The 22,926-nt window shown below is 36.8% G+C and overlaps 2 long non-coding RNA genes across 2 annotated transcripts in view; one reads left to right on the top strand and one right to left on the bottom strand.

Moving 5' to 3' along the window:
- The first annotated feature begins 2,235 nt into the window (after nucleotides 1-2,235).
- LOC141282900 (uncharacterized) overlaps nucleotides 2,236-22,926 on the top strand; it is a 24,163-nt gene continuing 3,472 nt past the window's right edge. The window contains exon 1 of the long non-coding RNA XR_012337768.1: nucleotides 2,236-2,539. This is a non-coding gene — a long non-coding RNA (uncharacterized lncRNA). The remainder of the gene's footprint in view (nucleotides 2,540-22,926) is intronic.
- LOC135749982 (uncharacterized) lies at nucleotides 14,416-17,139 on the bottom strand. Its single transcript, XR_010532545.2, has 4 exons — nucleotides 17,078-17,139; nucleotides 16,480-16,512; nucleotides 16,051-16,131; nucleotides 14,416-14,507 (listed from the first exon to the last, which is right to left on the bottom strand). It is a non-coding gene; the product is annotated as an uncharacterized lncRNA (long non-coding RNA).

Here is a 22,926-nt window from a genome sequence, read left to right as displayed (position 1 = left end):
GTTTAAGATTAATGTTAAATAATTGTGTTGTTTTTCACTTGTATTGAAATTGTTATTTTTTTATCAAAACCTTTAAAACCCGTTTTCTTTTAGTCATGGAAGTAAAAAGCAGGCTTGTAATTGCTTTTAATGTATGGCTATCCAATATCATCAAAAAATTATTTATAAGCATGTAAGATAAGGTTTGTACTCTAAAAATACTTTATTTGTAATAAACAGGAGATAAAGAATTTACAAACGGCTCTCCTCACGTTTCAGCACTTTGGACAGCGTTTTTTTTTAGCAAAGAGTTTTTTTAAGCGTTACTTAAAAATGTTTCTCATCCCACCATATCCACAGGTACAGAGTCATCATAGACAATAAATCCGTGAGGTAGCATTAAAAAAAAAACATTTAAAAACAGACGCATTTGTTTAAAGCAAAGCATTTATTTACTTAGCAGGCTGCAGGTGAAACAGCTCTTTGCGCCTTCTAACGTCTCATAATCTGTCCTCATTTATGTCCAAGAGATTCAATAATAATCTTTTACATTCAATCCTTTAATCTTTCATATTTAAAAGCATTTTTGTGCTGCTGCGCATTATGTACCTTGTGATAAGCAAACCCGCGTTGTCCTCCCGTGTTTAGGCGCATTTTACTAATGCGCTCTTTAAATAACATAAAACACATTGCGCCATTGACTTTAGACTTTAGACCAGGTTTTTGTTGGTCAATGGCGTAGTCTATTTTAGTTGCCTCAAAATAGCAACGCGCCAACAATGCGCCTGAACACACCTCGTTTTCAGACCAGAACGCCCATGGGCGCAAAAGGGGGCGCAAATGCATTTGCTATTTAAACAACGCGGCGCTTAACGTGAAAATTAGGGTGGAAACTAGCGAAAGACACTTGCGTCGCGCATTGCGCTGCATTGCGCCGGGTGTAAGATAGAGCCCTAAGACAGCTTTATTGAAGACATCTTCTGTGTAATGTTATAAACAGTGTTGGGGCTAGTTACTCAAAAAAGTAATATATTACGTATTACATATTACTCTCAAAAATAGTAATGCCTTACTTTACTTTATTACTCCCTGGAGAAAGTAACTAGTTATATTACTAGTTATATTACTAGTTACATTTTTTTCTGGACAAGAATTTTTATTTGGGCAAGCCACGGCCAAGAAAATGCTGGCTTCCTTACCCGCTACAGGACGTGGGGCACAGCGTTCGGAGAAACATTAAAGAGTGTGCACTTCACCGTCAAGTTATTTTCCTTCCGTTGAACATAATAAAATATGACTGAATCTCCACCCGTCGAAACTAGCTTTCTGTTGCTGGGAACCTTCCTCTGAAAAAGAGCTTGCCGTTGTTGACGCTTCCATTTACCCGATCTGTCGTTGTGCTGCTGCCGCTCTGTGCTGCTGGCTACCGGGTGTCGACCAATCGGTGATGGTAAATGATACCTCGTGCCAAACTTAGACCAATCACTGTTCCATTCACGCCCTCCTCCCCTTCCCTTTTGTTCTCTGTATTTTGTGCCTTGTGTGATGAAGGTGCTACTGGCGAATGTAACTTAAGTAACTAGCTCGGGAAAACTGTAATAATATTACCATTTTCAGACGGGTAATGCCTTACACTACTAGTTACTGAAAAAAGTAATTTTATTACAGTAACTAGTTACTTTGTAACTAGTTACACCCAACACTGGTTATAAATTAATCTACAATAAATATATAGTACTGTTAAACCAAACCTATATGTGATGCTCAAACATTTTAAAGGAAAACCCCACCATTTTTCAATATTTTATCTTCTTACCTCAACTTAGACGAATTAATACATACCCATCTTTTTTCAAAGCATGCACTTAAAGGAACAGTATGTAAGAAATCATTTTCATTTCAAATACTTATATCACTGACAACAGTGGTCCGGGCAGGATATTGTCATTTAAAAAGTGGAGTTGCAGCCCTCCACTGATGTTTATGTTGTCATGTTATGTATTGGCCACCAGTTGTGTGATTGCAGTACCAGTTTTGGCCACAATCTTACATACTGTTCCTTTAATCTTTGTACAGTGCGCCTTGAATGTGTTAAGATTTAGCCTAGCCCCATTCATTTCTCTGGTGCAGTAATATTCATGGAAGATTGAGCGAGTAGATGGATGTAATTTTTATCCACTTAAAAAATGCCACATTTTATTTTGTACCACCATACTTGCTGAATAAGAAAAAGAAGAGTTTGGTTCACTGAAAAAAATGATTATGGCCCCAATTAAATGAAGCATAATTCAATTTAGCTAGTTTTAATTATTTTATTTAAGTTTTTGATTTTAATTAGTATATATTAATAGGTTTTAAGCGAATTATATGTGCTTTAAATCCAAGTCATTATAATTTATTAAATTCAGTTTAAAAAAATAGTTTGGTTCTTTGCGCATGCGCACAAATGCACATTTTCCCTGGTGCTAAAAGGAGTTTCCAGTCAGGTTCACGGTGACGGTGGGAAAGGAAGACGGGATATTTCAGCCCCGGAGTTTTGCTCAGTCGGTCTATTTGCACAGTAAGTAACATTTCATGTAATACAGCACCTTTTTTTTACCGTGAATATTTTTATATACTTAAAATACGCCGTTTATAAGAGCTCCTCCAGGCAGAGTGCTGGAGGCAATCCCAGCCGTGACGATATAAGTTAACCAAATACCACACGACTCCGAGAGCGAAATTGCTTTTATACAACAGTTCGACGGCACACGTTTGAAAAACGAAAACTAGAAAACAACAACAGAGTTATTTTAAAAGCCACTTTGTTTGGGAACTACTTTCTTCCGCCACGGATTTCACTCGGCTGTTTTGAATCTCATAACAAGCCGTTTCTTAATATTAGCGTTTCTTTGTCACAAGATGTAGTTTTAAGATTAGTTCAGTCGAGAATATATATGTATAATATTCAAATATTCAGTCGATAAGTTAAGAGAGCGCCTGTTTGAACGTTTGCTTAAGGAAGCTACTGTACGTGAGAACCAGAGAGCGGACGTCAGTGTTTACTCGCCCCACTGACCACCGCCCTCTCTGGGCTACATCTCTGACAGGAATTCCCTGGCTCTGATGTTGGTTTTGTCTGTTATTAACTCGCTTAATATGAGACTTTGTGCTTGCCAGTACTATATAAAAGTTTTTTAAAAGTGTCAGAGAGATGTATGCTGCTTATAAAAATATCAGTGGCGATATCTCATAACGTGTTTTAATATTCACGTCACGATAAAGTCGTTATCAATTGTCCAAATTTAAAAGCTGCAGTGCTTACCTGCAGTTCCACTATGTTTTCGCTTTCTCTGAGTTGCTTACACACACACACACACACACACACACACACACACACACACACACACACACACACACACACACACACACACACACACACACACACACACACACACACACACACACACACACACACACACACACACACACACACACACACACACACACACACACACACACACACACACACACACACACACACACACACACACACACACACACACACACACACACACACACGTGTTTTAGTACATTTGTGAGGACCATGACCCGAGGGTGTGTTGTGAGGACCCAGTGTTCCCCTGACACTAGGACAATGAAAAAAATATTTTGACCACTAGGGGGGAGTATACAAACAGAATATCACTTAAAATTTCAACAAACACGATACTCGCGAAACTGGTGAAGTTGGTCGGGGTTGTGAGGACCCGGCGGTTGCTATGCAGATTTGAGATCACATAATGGCGGTTTTAAAGACTCATTGGACGCGGTTTTAAAGAGTTATATAGGTACTAATCTTTATAAGACTAAATAACTGTTTTAATCACTTAATGAACTCATTTTATTTTTATGTACATTTCAGTAATTTGATAGTTTCCTATTTAAATGTTGCATTTAAAACATGACTAATTTAAACGTGTACTAATGAATGTAATTGCACTACAAGCCACTTTTGTGTTCAAATACATTTTGAATTCAAGTTTCTTATATAGTAGGTTATATAGTCTCGTTTATTGATTGATGGTCATTGACACAACCCTTACGAAAATTAACCATGGTTTTATTGTGGTAAAAGTGTAGTAACCTTTTTTTTTTTTTTTGGTGTATTGATTATGGTTTTACTACACTAACCATGGTTTAACTATGGTTTTTGAAAACCATGGTTGTCAAAACCATGGTTATTTTGTGGTTACCATGGTTTTACTACAGTAACCATGTTTTTTTTTTTTTTTAGTTTTAACTGTAGTAAAACCATGGTTAATTTTTTTTTACATATTTGTTGTGTGTCAGTGAATCAATAAAATTGTGAAGTGCTATTAGAAAATTATTAACATAATTAATCTGTTAATTTTGTTTGTAACATAATAAATCTATGATGAACATTTACATTAACCAATACCATTCCAAGTTTTTTTTATAATTATAATTTTACACCTGTTGTATGAACTTAAGATAAAAGGTTTGAAATCCACCACAATTCAACCTCCAAAATAAGAAATCAGAAGACATTTATTTGAATATTCAAGAATATATACTTGTATATATAATTTTAATGAAAATGATGAATCCAAAGCCTGTCAAAATCAAACCTCAATATATATCAATGGCTTACAAGGCCAACACTTCCCTTTATTTGGAAATGTGCTTGTTTTCCAACTCCCCCACAGTTATAAGTTAAGTTGAACCTTTTTTAAATCTATTCAGCCGATCTCCAGGTTACATGTGATGTTAATGGTCTAATTAGATTTAATGATGTATGCTAAAAGTGTTATCGCCAGACCCGGAGATCGACTGAATAGAGTCCAAAAGGGTAAAACTTAACTTATTAACAGTGGGGGAGTGGGAGAATAAGCCTATTTCCAAACAAACGTGCTCCTAAACAGTAAAAAAATTACCCAAAAATTTAAGATGTCAAATTACTCACTTATTTTCAATTTTGAATAAACTATCTCTTTAAGCAGAAAAAAACATGTTTTACACACAAAAAGTTAATCAACTTTTTTTCTTTCAAGATTGAATGGTATTGTGCACATGATTTTTAATATCTCTCCAGTCCCTGTTTTGTAGCACTGGTTCTTTCTCTTGGTACACTTGTCTTTGTCAGGAACTTTCATTAACATGATCGTGTTTCCAAGAAGCCGACAAACTGCCTTTTTTTCAGGATCACTCCAGGGCCTTTTCCCACTCTTCTGCCTAGGAGATCCTAAAAACAGTAAACAGAAAGACACAAGTTTAATCTCCAAGTCATAAAACCATAGAATGATTGCAAACAGTATGTAAATATTTATAGCAAGCAAGTGTGATTGTGGCGTTAACATCATTAAAATCACTATGTATGCATGTCTTATCATTTTTGTGTATTATAATATTTTATATGTGCATTAAACCTAAACTCAAGAAAAAATATAGTAATATATGTTATAGCACTGGCCCGATTCTTGCTTGGAACTGTAGAGTCCTGGTCAGCTCTTGAAAGGGTCATGTTTCATAGATTGTATATAGCTACATGTTACTACATGTTTAACTTTAAATTTACTTAAATATGAAAATAACCAGTTCCATAAATTACTGAACTGTGTGTGTACAGAACAGGATTAAGCATTAAAAGGTGAAGTGACAACTGAATTAATATTTAGTACCTTTATGTGGTATTAATATGTAGTAGGGACCTTTATGAATTAACTTTACATCAAACAATCTTACCATTTCTCTCAGTCTTTGATGATCTCTTGTCTTTGGTCTTTATGTGTGAGTCAGGGTCTTCTGGGTAAAGAACATAGACAGTTCATGATATATGCACAAATCAAGTCAAAACATACTTTGCTCTACATGTCTGAAAGTACATATTCCATATGCAGTGCGTATGTATGTTAGTATAATTAAACAATGGTAAAATTAATAGCATACTTTATGTATATAAACACGGTAGAATATTTAACAAGATGTTATACATATAATTTTTCAACTCGTGATAAGTGTTTTGCTTTAATTGCTTCATACGGGGATTTAACAAATACAGACAAAACTACTGAAAAACTGTATTTACATCCATTTAGGGTGAAATTTCTGCATTTTTGTGTAAATCTGTGTTTATTCTGACCACAAAACATGCGCTATCACTTTAAATCAGCGTGTGCAGCTTGTGTGCCGTACAGCAAAAATAGACTCGCTGCCGAAACTATCGCAGCACTGCTGCACCGCAACGCATCTGCAATGGACCGGACGGACCGCATACGTATACTGTGTGAAAGCTCTAACCTGTTAACATGGGATGTAAAAAATTACGCACCGCAAACGTACTGCATACGGAGTATGTGTGATACAGGCGTAAGCTGTATACAGTATGATAAAATACATACCATCTGAGTTGGAATCATAAGGCTCGTCTGGCTCAGGTCTGGGTTCTGCACAATTCTGGAAAAGAGAAAAGAAAGTATCTGTACATCTGTATTGGTACCATGAATAATGTCAGTGGAGAAGACAATCAACTATATGAATTAACTTTACATCAAACAATCTTACCATTTCTCTCAGTCTTTGATGATCTCTTGTGTTTGGTCTTTATGTGTGTGTCAGGGCCTTCTGGGTGAAGAACAAGACAGTTCATGATATATGCACAAATCAAGTCAAAACATACTTTGCTCTACATGTCTGAAAGTCTAAGCTGTATTCTAGGGCTATTCAATTAGTCTGTCATGGGGTCCAGTTCATGAAAAGCATCTCAAATGAGGGGCCTGAGATATAGCAATGATGACTACATTTCCCTACATTTAAACATAGTCATGCTGTTTTTTGAAACATACAACAACATCAGTGCATTGTAAGACATCCAACTAAGCTTTTTTTCTAAATTCAAAAGGGGTAAATAACAGAGCCATATTACACTCAATTTAACACAAGAATTTAACTTATTTACTCACTAGGCTTGTGCAGGTGTACAGTAATACGATAAACCACGGTAGTAAAACTGCACGGTAGTGTTATTGCAGGGTCTTCAAATTAACGTGAAAAAGACTTTTGATTGCTGGCGTGCTGGCGATAGACAATTTCCCTATGTGTAGAATGTGTGGACGGAAAGGGGCAGCAAAATACGGGAACACAAACTTTACAGACAATCATCCACAGTTCACGGAGATAAAGGTAAGATACATTGCATCGTATCTCATATCTTGTGTCTAAATAATAACAGTTAAGTGTCCACTTAGCAATGCTAAGGTCCGCTAGCTAACGTTACGCTAATGTTTAGTTTGTCTAACATTTGTCTAACGTCTATTAAGCTAACGTTATACTGGCTATCCTAATATATATCCGGTTAAACATATATTATTAATTATAGCTGACATTGAGTCTAACAGGTAACGTTACAGTAAGTTAATTACTTAATAAATAGACTACAATTAATGTAAAGTGCAAAACGCAACTGCTACCAGGTCACGCAAGTTTGATCATATAACCCAATTTACAGTATCTTTACACTGTTACGTTATATTTGACAAAAAAATATGATTTAAATTTTCAGAATTGTGTTTTATGTATATTTTAATTGTGTACATTATTTATGTATATTTTCATTGACTGTGAAATCCACTATACAAATAAATGTGAATTGAATTAAGAGATGTGTCACTGTCTGACTGTCAGTAATAATGACCATTTAAACTTACAGCCATGAATCTAATGTTACATACATAATTTATTTGACTATGTATGTTGAATACACAGTACAGTGGGTACAAATGGGTATATTTAGCTGTATGTGTTCTTTTACTATAATTGAAGGAACACACATATTTGTTTATCATATTTAATCATACAAACAAGCAAAAAAAGACTAAATATCAGTAAGCTTTACCTTCTTTTTATTCTCTATAATTGTCTAAAATGCATCTTTAAAGCATAACATAATATTTTCTTCCCTGTTTTACAGAGTATCCAAGCATCTAGTAGTGCTGCTCCTGGCTCATTTTTAGCTGAAGCCATACAGTCAAAGGTCAAAGAGGCTTTCTAACGTTGGGGTGCATATGGATTGATGATATTTTGCACTTAATTAATCATTTAAACCACTAAAGTTGTCTTCTTGTGCAGTTTGGACTTTATTCTGTTTGATTCTGATTGGTTCAGTTTACATATTTCTACTGGGTATTGTTTTATATATATAATTTTAACAAGTTTAAGTTATTAAACCTTTTATTTACACCATAACAATGACATTTGCTTATCTTTTCAACCTGTTTTTGTTATGCATTTCAAAACTGTGGTAATATCGCCTACCGTAATAAAACCTTCATAAATCACAGCAACATGAAAATTTAACACCGGCACAAGACTATTACTCACTTAATTGCACGTAACAAAAGTAAGTTATAATATGGAACATAACATTGTTATATGCTGTTTTTTGACTAGTAAATTATTCCTGTAGCCCTATATTTTGCGATGAGTGATTACTCAGTTTAATTGCATTCTTGTGTGAGAACGATGACTCGCATAATATTTGAAACTTTGCCTGCTTTGAATTTCGGAGACTTGCCAGGATCTCTTGGTATAGTTCACTAAATCGTTTCAGTGCGTTTCCATTACTAAGCCATCTAATGTCATTGTGGATATGCAAGTCATTGAGCTCACGTATCTGACAACAACTGACAGAAAAGGTGGTGTTGTAAGCTTGAAAGACAACAAATAAAGTTAATAATGGCCATAGAGTCCGTGGTCTCTTTAACTCACCACTGTCAGTCATCGCGTCTTACGGGAGAAGCTGCTCGCTCTACTCGCCTAAAGTCACGTGACTCACGCTCTGCTGTTCAGCTCTTGCTGTATGAAACAGACGCACGCGCGTAACCTTATAACAGTATGGCCATTGTCCATCTAAACTTCATTTATTCTAGATATGTCTTTTCACACTAGACTACATGAAGGGCCGGAACGGATTATCTCAGGGGCCAGGTTCGGCCCGCAGGCTGCCAATTGAATAGCCCTGCTGTATACAGTATGATAAAATACATACCATCTGAGTTGGAATCATAAGGCTCATCTGGCTCAGGTCTTTCTTTCTGGGTTCTGCACAATTCTGGAAAAGGGGAAAGAGAACATTGTATTGTATTGGTAAACGTGAATAACGTGCGTGGAGAAGACAAGCAACTATATTTTACCATTTCTCTCAGTCTTTGATGATCTCTTGTCTTTGGTCTTTATGTGTGAGTCAGGGCCTTCTGTGTGAAGAACTAGACATCATGATATATGCACAAATCAAGTCAAAACATACTTTGCTCTACATGTCTGAAAGTCTGTATACAGTATGATAAAATACATGCCATCTGAGTTGGAATCATAAGGCTCGTCTGGCTCAGGTCTTTCTTTCTGAGTTCTGGAATATTCTGGAAAAGAGGAAAGCGAAGTTCACACATTACAAGTTACATCTGTATTGGTAAACGTGAATAATGTCAGTGGACAAAGCAATCAACTATACACAGCAAAAAATGGAGAGTTAAAATATCAGTGTTAAACATTTCTGAGTTGAATTCAACTCCTAAAGAGTAAATTTTACTTAATTGAGTTAATTGCTAGAGTTAATCATGCCAGTGTTAACCCAACTCCTTATGCTGCGATTACCCCAGCCGCGGTAGAGGTGTGAAGCACGAGTGATTTCAATGTTAAGTCAATGTGAAGACACGTTGACGCGCGAAGACGCAATTCTGCCTCATTCGCACGTCTAGTTCACACAAATGCCGCGAATTGAGCGCCTGGCGCGGTACATGCGAATGGTGCTTTTTGTGCATTTTGCGTTTGACGCAAATTTGCTGCTGACGCCCGAGTTTAAAAATGTTAACTTTGGCGGAATTTCGCGCCGCGTTAAGCAATCAGGAGCCCGCTTGCTGCTGTGGAGTCACTCATTCAACCTAAAGGAACGCTTAATATTGTCCGTGAGCAGTCACCTGGAGCTATACGACACAAGTTCTTATTTCTATAGAGACAGAAATACAAAGGACCTCACTTGGAAGAGTGTCAGTGAGGACATTGGGCAACCTGGTAAGTTGTAAATACACATTTCACTTTTGAGTCACGTGACGTTTATCGACCCACGCCGTTTATTTTCTCCCTATAGTAAGGTTACCAAATACAAACCGGTAACTCTTTCGATAAATGCACAATCAACATCAGTCATCTTGCAAACAGACAACCGCATAGCACTTGCCCCTCCCAGAAGAAGTGGATTTTGCCTCTGATGCGCGTCAAATGCTTGCTTTTTTTAGACACGTGAATGCATTCAAACTCTTCAAGCGGCAAACTAGATGCGGTAGACGCGATTTTGACGCCTCAAACGCGGTTGGTAGATACGCATTAGAGATGTAATTACACTCCGCCCACACACATTTCAGTCTTCTGTTTCCATGTGTCCTGCTGATTGAATGGTAGGTAAAACAAAGTTATTAGACTTAGATTTAATGCTCTGATTTTAACTTTTATTAAATTTTATAAACTTATATTCTGTGGCTGCATACTATGCTTATTTCTAATGTTCAGTATCCTTATCTGAACACAAATCAAAATCCTGAACACTGCTGGGTGAACACTGCTGGGTGTATTGTCCCAATCTTAAAGAGTGTTAAAAAGTCAAACTAATGCAGAGTTAAAAGCTGCAATCTGTAACATTATCCTCTCTATCACCATCTATGTTTGAAACCTAAACTTGCATTTTACATCTTACATGTAAAGTTATTTTCTTAACTTAGTTTAGATATTGGGTGTTTCACTTAAAGTCACCATCATTGCGATCAGTGTTTGCATTTCATTAGTTCGTTCACATTTTAAGTGACACACCCCACAACGGCACATTTTTGCTCACACCTACAAAGTGGCAACTTTAACATGGTATAAAAAATTATCTGTGTGGAAGGGCAGAACGATACATCGAATTTTTATCGCCATTGCAATATAAACACATTACAACAGACAGCCTAACACGATGAATAGGGGAAAACACGCTAAGCACGTGTTATAACCCTTTGACCTATCACTTTTAGCCCTGAAGACATGGTTGGCGCGTTGATGCTATTAGGCCAATCAGGGGAACCCCCAGGTCAGCTATGCTCAGATTGATTTGTGAGGTGTCAATTTAGTTGTGACGCTGTGCTCGTTAGCAAATACGATGGCGGAGGAAGGAGAGATGAGTAAGGAAAATGTGGTGTCTGACGAAGACCTTGTGGTGAAAAGGAACAGCACTTCAGCTATATGGAATTATTTGGATTTAGAAGAGATGACGCGTTACAAACACAGGAACTGTGTAAGGGATGATTTACATATCGTGTCTTTTGTACGTACAAGTTTGTTATTTCTAATGTATGTGCGCTCATAACAGAAAGTGAATCGGTCGCGACACTCACACAGTGCAATGCGGTTGTTTTTCCAGGCGTGTCCGCACTGCATCAAGTTAAAAACGAAACTCTGGCCTATTGTTAAAAACATTAAAATTTTCAGAATGTGACAAGAACCTATGTGCCTAGCATTTTCCACGCATTTTTAGGCACCTAAAACATGAAAAAAAAAATATTTATTGCAAATCACATTGTCATCGCAACATTAAAGGTGGAAAAGAGGATGTTTGTTTAATACATTTACATAATACGTCTTTACTAAATGATAAAAGACTATTTATTAGGTGCACTGAAAGTAATAATATTAATATACGTCATCTGTGCATAAGGTAGGGCCTTAAAAACATCAGCCAATCGTTGACGCAATCATTGCATCAGCGATTGGCCCTCTGGCTTGTCAATCACTGCCATTACGTTCCTTGTGCGAGACGTTCAATTCAATTCAATGTTATTTATATAGCGCTTTTCACAATTGTTAATTGTTGCAAAGCAGCTTTACATGAGTAGATGTAGAGGAGAACACAGAAAATCAATAGATAGTATAAGAAGTAGAATATAGCGGCTAGCGCATAGCGCATGAAACTCCGTCTTTAGTTTTGGTATGTTTTCATTGTCGCTCCTGCTTTCCTCCTCGAATTTGCACCACGGAAGAGAAGAAACCCGAAAGAGGACGTAAGAGAAAGACTTTTTAAGTCGCTGAGAAGAGGAGAAAATTGTCAGAAGAACGTAATGTTAACAGAGGTGTTATTGGAGAAACATTTCAACGCTGGAGATCAATGAAGGAACAGAGAGGTGTCAAGACAGCCGCGCAGTTCGCAAAAATTCTTCCCGACAGGTAACAGTGATTATTCTATCTTTGGGAAATAATTATTGTTGTACTGTTATTCAGGTATATCGACGTTGTTCTTGTACTGTAGTTGTAAGGCAGTGACCAGTCTGCTACATGCTAGTTGAAATGGGAGTAGCGTCGACTGATCTAACTTTAAGGGCTCTATCTTACACCCGGCGCAATGCAGCGCAATGCGCGACGCAAGTGTCTTTCGCTAGTTTCCACCCTAATTTTCCCGTTTAGCGCCGCGTTGTTTAAATAGCAAATGCATTTGCGCCCCCTTTTGCGCCCATGGGCGTTCTGGTCTGAAAACGAGGTGTGTTCAGGCGCATTGTTGGCGTGTTGCTATTTTGAGGCAACTAAAATAGACTACGCCATTGACCAACAAAAACCTGGTCTAAAGTCTAAAGTCAATGGCGCAATGTGTTTTATGTTATTTAAAGAGCGCATTAGTAAAATGCGCCTATACACGGGAGGACAACGCGGGTTTGCTTATCACAAGGTACATGAATGCGCAGCAACACAAAAATGCATTTAAATATGAAAGATTAAAGGATTGAATATAAAAGATTATAAAGAGTCTCTTGGACATAAATGAGGACTAATTATGAGACGTTAGAAGGCGCAAAGAGCTGCTTCTGCAGCCTGGTAAGTAAATAAATGCTTTGCTTTGAACAAATGCGTCTGTTTTTAAAAAAAATTTTAATGCTACCTCACGGATTTATTGTATATGATGACTCTGTAACTGTGGATATGGTGAGATGAGAAACATTTTTAAGTAATGCTTAAAAAACTCTTTGCTAAAAAAACCGCTGTCCAAAGTGCTGAAACGTGAGGGGAGCCGTTTGTAAATTCTTTATCTCCTGTTTGTTACAAATAAAGTATTTTTAGAGTACAAACCTTATCTTACATACTTGTAAATTATTTTTTGATGATATTGGATAGCCATACATTTAAAGCAATTACAAGCCTGCTTTTTACTTCCATGACTAAAAGAAAACGGGTTTTAAAGGTTTTAATAAAAAAATAACAATTTCAATACAAGTGAAAAACAACACAATTATTTAACGGATCTTCTTCCTCCGCTTAGTTTTTCAGTTTACAAAGTCCGTTATCTAAATAGGGATTAGACATAGCGCCAGCGCAACTTGCTTTTAAAGGGGATGAGAGCTGAGTCTCTCATTGGTTTACTGCACGTTACGCCCAAAATACTCCCATTACAATAGGACCTACCCTTTTCGACCATGCGCTCGGCGCAAAAACCATTTTTCCCGTCGTTAAATTAGCAAAAGTGGATTCGGACACGCCCATTTAGACGTTCCGCTGTGCGCTTTAGACAATGCGCTTAGATCGTTAAAATAGGGCCCTAAGTCTTATGTGTTTATTACCATATCATTTCACATAATGAATCCACTGACTCGACACAGCATATGCCAGTGGTAAACAAACACTCGTGCACGAGGTTTGGAAGGTGTTCCCTAGAAATGATTATTTAAAAAACTCAGTAACGGTCTTTGGATTCTCAGTCGGCGGAAACATCCTCTTTTGCGCCTTTAAACAATGTAATCGCACATCGCAGCTTTTCCTCATATCGTGCAGCCCTACTGTGGGGTATTTTGAGCTAAATCTTCACATATGCACTCTGGGGAAACCAAATACTTAATATACATCTTTAAATAGTCTCATAATATGACCCCTTTAACACTTCTATGAGTCAAAGAAACTCTGGCATTGTGTTAAATATTTAACTCTGCACTGAGTTTAACTAGTCAAAGCCTAAATAGTCAAACCTAACTCTGAACAGTGTGAATTGTCTGAATCCCTTTTAGTGTTATTTTAACACTATTTTAAGTCAAAAAAATGAAACTCTGGCCTAGTGTTAAAAATGTTTTTTGAAAGTGTCTCTTGAAAGTGTTCATTTAACTCTGATAAGTTTGGAGCTATATAAACTCTGAAAATGTGTTGAAATCAACTCTGTGAGAGTTAATTTAACACTGGACTTTTTTGTATGAATTAAATTTACATCAAACAATCTTACCATTTCTCTCAGTCTTTGATGATCTCTTGTCTTTATGTGTGAGTCAGGGCCTTCTGGGTGAAGAACAAGACATCATGATATATGCACAAATCAAGTCAAAACATACTTTGCTCTACATGTCTGAAAGTCTGTATACAGTCTGATAAAATACATGCCATCTGAGTTGGAATCATAAGGCTCATCTGACTCAGGTCTTTCTCTCTGGGTTCTGGAATATTCTCGAAGAGGAAAGAGAACATCTGTATATCTGTATTGGAAAAGGCAATCAATTATCACAGCAATACTAATTCCTGAACAACCTTTCAAGGCAATCTTAAAGGACATGTTCTGTATTTTACACTTAAAGCCTTATTTTTCAGATTGTTTATGATGAAATAGAACGGTTTTGACTGAAATTTGGACATATGATTCTGGCCCGAGAATTTTCGGGTGTGTCTTGTATTACCTCCCACCTCTACAATAGCTGCATAGGTGCACTTGAACAATCCTTCCTAAAATGCATTAAACCTTCGTTTACAAAGACGTGAAACTCATCAGGTGGTCAGGGGTGTTCACTGATATGCTCACAAAAATCGCTGCAAAAGATGCTTTCCAACAGTATCAATAGACAAAATGTACACCCAGCAGAGTTGATTTAAAGGAAAACGCCACGTTTTTTTCAATATTTTACTATGTTCTTCTCAACTTAGACAAATTAATACATACCTATCTTTATTCAATGCGTGCACTTTTCATTTTTGTACAGCACCTCGTGAATGTGTTAGCATTTAGCCTAGTCCCATTTATTAGACCCAACTGTTTCAGTTCCAGTCTACCTCACTATCATTTTGAAAAATGCAACTTAAATGGGCATGGATGCTGTGAGAAGAACGATGATGAGTGGGCGGGGTAACTGAAATAAACTTAGATTTTCTAAGATTAGCAGTATTACAGAAATAATTCAACTGAATATAATATTTAATTAAAACAAAGGTCAAGTAAAACTGTTATAGTTGAAATAATAGCGTGTTTGAAGATAATTAAAAGTCCTCACATGGTACCTCAGAACAGATCAAAGTCCACCTGCCTCCCGTAGCTTTCCAGAGCAAATTTAGTTGATGGTGAGTCTAATCCTGACTGCAACGTGGGGAAAATCATCCAACGACCTGGCCGCACGGAGCACATGCACAGGCGCACACGCATAAAAACATCTCCGCATTGGATAAGAACACGCTATCTTATAAATAATAATGAGACACCGGTGGGCGTGGTTTTCAGGTTATGACGCGTTGTGCTTTTTCTCATGTTTGCCACGTCACAGCCCGTGACGTTTACAAGATATGGAGTTTAAACCCGGAAGACAAAAATATCACAAAAAAGCTGAAAATTAACTAGTTTTCTCCTGATGTTAAAATTAACAGATACTGACATTGTCTTCTATGATGTGCAACACAACTAACTTTGTTAACATCTAAAAAAAGTGATGGTTAGCGTTTCATGATGCTTTAAGATCCAAACAAACGTTTAATTTTGTGCGACCATACTTACTGGTGTAAATACTCATGTAACAGTCTTTAAATAGGGAAAACATGGAAGTGTTTGGTGGCTTCTAAATTCATCCCTGTTTGGATCCTAAGAAATAAATGGGGCTAGGCTAAATGCTAAGGCATTCACAAGGCGCTGTACAAAGATTAAGTGCAAGCATTGAAAAAGATAGGTATGTATTAATTAATCTAAGTTGAGGTAAGAACAAAGTAAAATATTGAAAAAGGGTGGTGTTTTCCTTTAAAACATACATTTAAAATGCTTACCTGGTCATCTTCTTCACTTCTCTCTGCCTGTCCAGGGCTATGATGCTCTCTTGATCTCTTCCTGCCTCTTTTTTCTGATACCTGTGTTAATACATATATGTCATTTACTTACATATTATTTGTTAACATTGATCAGCGTGTTCATCTTGTAGGTGTTATGAAACCTAAGAGACATTAAGCATTAAAAGAGATGTGGTGCATACAAATTAATCATATTTTCCTTTAATTAATGAAACTGAACTTTTATCATGAAATTGTAAAACATTAATGGTGGTATAAGCACGTAGTAATTTAAATCCACACTCTTATGAAGATTTTATTGTGTATTAAAGACGATTGTCCTCATGTTCATAACACATGCTAGTATAATGTCAAATAAAACTTAAAAAGAGTATTTGCCTGTAAAAAACTGAGGTACTACAGACATACCTTCTCATTTTCTTGATTCTGTCTTTCCATTATCTGTTAAATAAAAAAATATATCTGATCAAGATCACCACAAAGTAAATCATCACATCATTTCAATTACAATGGGTTAAATTATTCATTCACAGGAATGTAGTAAATATAACCAAGTACCACTCAGTTAATAAATGTGAATAAAACGTTAAAAACAGAATAAAACGTTAAATCCTCAAACTGGAGACATTTTAAAAGTTTGATTTCACCTAATGTTATCAATTTCTTTATGACTTCAATATTTGAGACAATCTTACTCAGTAAATATTAAAGATATCAATGTTTTCACAAAATGTTCATTAAATTACATTATGAAAGATGATTTCATGTAGAAAATCAACTGTATTAAAAAGTTAAACAAGACTTTAGCAAGGTTTTCACAGCCAGTTTAGGTTCTAATTGACAAGAATAATGATGTTAATTGAAAAACACAATTGCTACCAAATGTAAGAACTTCATGTAATGTTAATTAAACTAATGCAAACCTTAAACAGTTTAAAAACAATCCTGAAGACTATGTCTGACTATAAAAACAGCTCAAAGTTAATTAAAATTAAACATGTCTTACCTGAATTCGTTCTGTCACTCAGTCTCTCTGCACAGTGAAGTGAGTGAAGCTGCCAAAATGTCTTCACCTCCCCCACACAGCAACGTGCTCTACCCTCCCCCACGCGGCCTCTTCTCCCCTCCCCCACCCTGCTTCAGCAGTCCTTCACCAATTTCACAATCTGAATTGCAGCAATTACTCAACATGCATTTACACTTTATTTTACACTTTCTATATTATTAATTGGGGATAGTGTTGATTTAGATTTTAATTTAAGTTTATTATATTAGTTTTACACCATTTGTACGAAATCACTTTCCACATAAATGCATGCAAGCTCAATTAAATATTGAAGGTGTGGGCCTATAGATGAAATAGATGAGATATTATGAGATAAAACAGAAGGGTAATATTAATTAAAAGTGAAAAACATTAGTAAAAAACTGATACTGTGGTTTTGACTTTTTCACTTTATTTATGCAGATTAAGTAGCCTAATACACATCCACACCAACACCATATGGACAACTTTTAAGTTTTTTATTCTGGAGTGAGATAAGGGAGCTGGGTAACCCTGCTGAAAAAAAGCATACCAGCAAGACCAGCATATGTTGTGTTTTGGTGCTGGTTTGCTGGTGACAACTAGCATAGACCAGCATCATTCTCTGCTGGTTTGGTGCTGATTTAGCTGGTGGTCATCAGCATACCAGCACCAGCATATGTTGTGTTTTGGTGTTGGTATGCTGGTGACCATCAACTAAACCAGCACCCAACCAGCATGGGAATAAGGATGTATAGATAGGTTGATGGAAATGTGTAAAAATGCTGATTGTCAAAACATTTAAAGCAATTGCATTAATAATTTTAGGTGAATTGGCCCTTTACATTTAAGCACAGACCAGATATAAACTTATCTTATTAAGGTTGTAGACTTTTGGGAGATCTAAAGTTGTTAAAAAATACCTCTTTACTGGGCTTACCACAATCTATACACAAAGTTTACCATGTTTTAGTGAAGGTCTGTTTATTTTCATTTGTAAAAAAGCACACATTTGTATGCCCTCGAGACTGATTTAAATCTGATCGTGCAAACCACTTTAGGAGGTGGCCTGGGACGCATTCCAGTCAAAACTAAACAGATGTAAATGCATCTGGTTGTTGAAACCACATGCATCAGCACTTTACTCCTCCCAAGCGGATGTCCCTGCTGAAAAAACAGCATCAAACCAGTATGGACCAGCATGGGAATTATGCTGGTCTATGCTGGTTTAGCTGGTGGTCACAGCATACCAGCACCAAAACACAACAGATGCTGGTGCTAATGCTGGTTTAGCTGGTGCTAATGCTGGTTTGTTGCTGGTTTAGCTGGTTCTAATGCTGGTTCTGATGCTGGTTTGATGCTGGTTTTGCTGGTGTTCACTAGCAAACCAGCACCAAAACACAACATATGCTGGTCTTGCTGGTATGCTGGTTTTTTCAGCAGGGGTATGTCACTCGCTTAAAGGTAGGGTATCTAATTTTGAAAAATGCTAACGGAAGCCGACTAGCAATGAAATCACAATCCCACCCTCCATTCAAATCACCATCCAAAGTCACACCTCTTTCAAAACACATGAACACGCACAGATCAGACGGTCACATCTCATCAGTGAGAAAACTTTGCAGTACAATGTGAATAACATTACCAAAATAACCAACATAAACAACTGTTTTAACATCAGAATTAGTTAAAGGAACAGTATGTAGGATTGTGGCCAAAACTGGTATTGCAATCACAAAACGTGTGGCTGAAACTGGTGCTGCAATCACACAGCTGGTGGCCAATATACCAAACGACAACATAAACATCAGTTGAGGGCTGCAACTCCACTTTTTAAATGACAATATCCTGGCCGGACTGGTGTTGTCAGTGATATAAGTGCTTGAAATGAAAAGGATTTCTTAATGTCTAGTGACATTTCAGGGCCATTTAATGATTAATTGATATAAATTTCTTACATACTGTTCCTTTAAAGCACACTTTTGGTTGTGTAGACGTAGTAAATATATTGTTACGCTAATCCGTAAACAAACACAAATTTCATAAGCAACACAATGTTTCATCAAAGTATAATATCTGAATCCATCTGAATACAAACATATCGCGTACCTACCTTACCAAAATAAACAGTGCAACAACCCTTTCAGACCCTTTGCCTCCTGCAGCTGTTTGCATCTCGTGGTAAAGCAGTAAAGTTACCAATGTTCATTTGGGTTTTTGCTCTTTGCTGATCCAGGCAGTTTTTGCTGTTGTTGTTATAAAAGATTTATTTCGTTGTGTGCCTCCTGTGCAGGTTTTCAATTCAGCAGAAAAGTTTGCCATTCTCCCTCTGTTTACAGATGGGAGATGAGGGCACGTGAACGCGCTGATGACGTATGGTGTCTGCGTGAACAAGCTGCGCAGTGGCATTCAAATTACGCTTACGGATGATGGAACAAAAAGGCAACATCCATTCAGACTGAGATCTATGATTGGTTGAACATTTTCTGGTCCTACGCCTTTCACAGATTACATACATTTTTACAATACATTTAAACTACTTAACATAGTGATTGCTATCAGGATGTGAGGAGACTTTTAACCAGCATAACTAAAAATGTTTCTGGATCAAATCAGATGCCCTGCCACTTGAAGAAGCAAACACGGATGAAAAAGTTAGCGCTGCAGCAAGCGTTTCTTTTTTTTACTGCATTCACAAATGAAGTTAGAGGACAACAGTGGCTGCCATTTTTAGTTCAGCGAGTCATTTTGTATTTGCATTTTGCATGGGAACAGAAGATCGGATTCATATCCATTCAGCTGAGACACATTTGTGTGGCCAAGTGTAAATGCAAAACAAATCAGATAGCTATCCAATCTATGAAAACGCATGAAGTGACCAGGTGTAAATAGGCCCTAAATGTCATCCCTTATAAGTCAAACGCTGTGTACAGAATCCAGAAAACATGTCTCATCGCATCCGGTTAGTCTTCAATACAAAAAAGGGCTTGTCACACTGCGCTTAACGCTGGGTTATCTTTGTTCTAAACCATGCTTTTAACCCTGGGTTAAGGATCGTTTCACATTTGTAATTTAAAAGTGGGGTTATCCCTAAAATTAACCCATGGTTATGATACCCTGCTCTGAAGCAGGGTTAGCATTGCTTTTCCGGGGTTACCCTTACGAAAATTAACCATGGTTATATTGTGGTAAAAGTGTAGTAACCATGGTTTTTTGGTGTATTGATTACTATCAGCAAAACCATGGTTTTACTACACTAACTATGGTTTAACTATGGTTTTTGAAAACCATGATTGTCAAAACCATGGTTATTTTGTAGTTACTATGGTTTTACTACAGTAACCATGGTTTTTTGGTTTTAACTGTAGTAAAACCATGGTTAATTTGCGGTGCCAAACGCATGCAGTGTGAAAGGAAGCAGGGTTATAATATTATGACCCCAATTAAACACAGCTGAAACAGCTCATCAAGGTGTTCAGGGTTGCTTGATAATTACAGACAGGTGTGTAGGGTTGGAGACTCCTGACACAGGGTTTAGGAATGCACAGTGTGAAACGTCAGATTATGAATACCCAAGCTTATCTCTTAATTCCTGGTTAAGTACAAATAATGTGAAACATACAACAGATAACCTAGGATTCTAATTACCCCGGGGTTTAGAATAACCCGGGGTTAACTATATCAAGTGTGAAAATCCCTAAAGTGATGTTTTACTCAAAAACCTTTACATTTGCAACAAAATGTAATCAAATGCTCAAATCAATGCTTATCACGTTAACAGATTAAAAAATAAATAAAAAAAATTCTTCACACAACCATGATTAAAGGCAGGGTATCTGTCCAGAAATATTTTTAGTTATGCTGGTTAAAACTCAACTCACATCCTGATAGCATCACTATGTAAAGTTGTTTAAAAGTATTTGTAGAAATTTATGTCATCTGTGAAAGGCGTAGGACCAAAAAATGTTCAACCAATCATAGATCTCGGTCCGAACGGACGTTGTCTTTTTTGTCCCTCATCCGTAAGCATAATTTGAATGCCACCGCGCAGCGAGTCGACGCAGACACCATACGTCATCGGCGCGTTCACGTGCGCTCATCTCCCATCTGTAAACAGAGGGAGAATGGCAAACTTTTCTGCTGAATTGACAACCTGCACAGGAGCCACAAAACAAAAGACATCTTTTATAACAACAACAGCAAAAACTGCCTGGATCAGCAAAGAGCAAAAACCCAAATGAACATTGGTAACTTTACTGCTTTACCACGAGATGCAAACAGCTGCAGGAGGCAAAGGGTCTGAAAGGGTCGTTGCACTGTTTATTTTGGTAAGGTAGGTACGCGATATGTTTGTATTGAGATGGATTCAGATATTATACTTTGATGAAACATTGTGTTGCTTATGAAATTTGTGTTCGTTTACGGATTAGCGCAACGATATAGTTACTATGTCTACACAACCGAAAGTGTGCTTTAACTAATTCTGATGTAAACCAGTTGTTTATGTTGGTTATTTTGGTAATGTTATTCACTTTGTACTTCAAAGTTTTCTCACTGGTGAATGAGACATGCAATGTGTCCGTCTGATCCGTGCGTGTTCATGTGTTTTGAAAGAGGCTTGACTTTGGATGGCGAAGGATCGTGATTTCATTGCTAGTCAGCTACCGTTAGCATACTTCAAAATTAGATACCCTACCTTTAATGAAATAGCTTAATACACCTAAAAAAGAATAAAGCTAGCAAGGTTAGCTAATAACCATAAAATATATATTGCTGAAAGTTAATACTGTTAATACATTTTTTCCAACAAGCGGATTTAATGAGACCAATTTTCAGAATTTGATCACATGACGTCCAACATATACATGGGTGATTCTCACAAAATCTTGCTTTCAAGATATCCAACATGATTTTCTTAAAAACACTTATTAACAAATCTTCTGAATATGCATTTAATAAAATGTTTGATATGTTTAAAGACATTAAAGGGATAGTTCACCCAAAAATGAAAATCCTGTCATCATTTACTCACTCTTATGTTGTTACAAACCCGTATAAATGTCTTTGTTCTAATGATCACAAAGAAAGATATTTTGAGAAATCTTTGTAACTAAACTGTTTGTGGACCCCATTTACTTTATTCTTTTTTATTCACTGTATTTTGGATGCTTGAACAAATTCTAACTGACCCACTAATGTCACACGTTGATGATGTTTTTATTAGGGCTGGGCTGATACAACTTTTTCATGTCTGATAACAATGTCGATACCACAACCTTGAGTATCTGTCAATACAGATCTAATACCGTCTCTATCACCCTTTTAATCAATTAAGCTGCAAATAACCCATTTGTTAGCCATACAAAAAGCTTAAACAAGGCTACAGAACTCAAACATTTTACTGTGCAACAAATCACTGTGAAAATAGGCTTTATGCCCAGCTACACTACTTCCTGAACTTCATCCAGCTCCTTGTTTCCTGTCTGCCATTATTGGACAAACTGATTAATCCAGGTGTGCCTGACCTCAGTAGTCACAACAACAATAATCAGACACACCTGGATTAATCAGTTTGTCCAATAATGGTAGAAGAAGTAGTGCAGCTGGGCATGAAGCTTATTCAAGACTCAATGAAACATTGTGCAATACTGCTGCTTCATTTTTATTTGAATGCCTAAAACCGACTAGTAACAACACTTTTAGTTAGTCATTCAGGTTGCTCAGCAAGTCGCGCTTTACATCTTTAACTTTGTTCTGAAGAAGAACAGAGGACTTATGAGTTTGGAACAACATGAGGGTGAGTTAATAATGACATTATTTTGATTTTTGAG

This window comes from Paramisgurnus dabryanus, chromosome 1 (assembly GCF_030506205.2).
Source record: "Paramisgurnus dabryanus chromosome 1, PD_genome_1.1, whole genome shotgun sequence".
Classification (NCBI taxonomy): Eukaryota; Metazoa; Chordata; class Actinopteri; order Cypriniformes; family Cobitidae; genus Paramisgurnus; species Paramisgurnus dabryanus.
The sequence above is the reverse complement of the archived record's forward strand: the minus strand, read 5'-3'. Positions and strand labels throughout refer to the sequence as shown.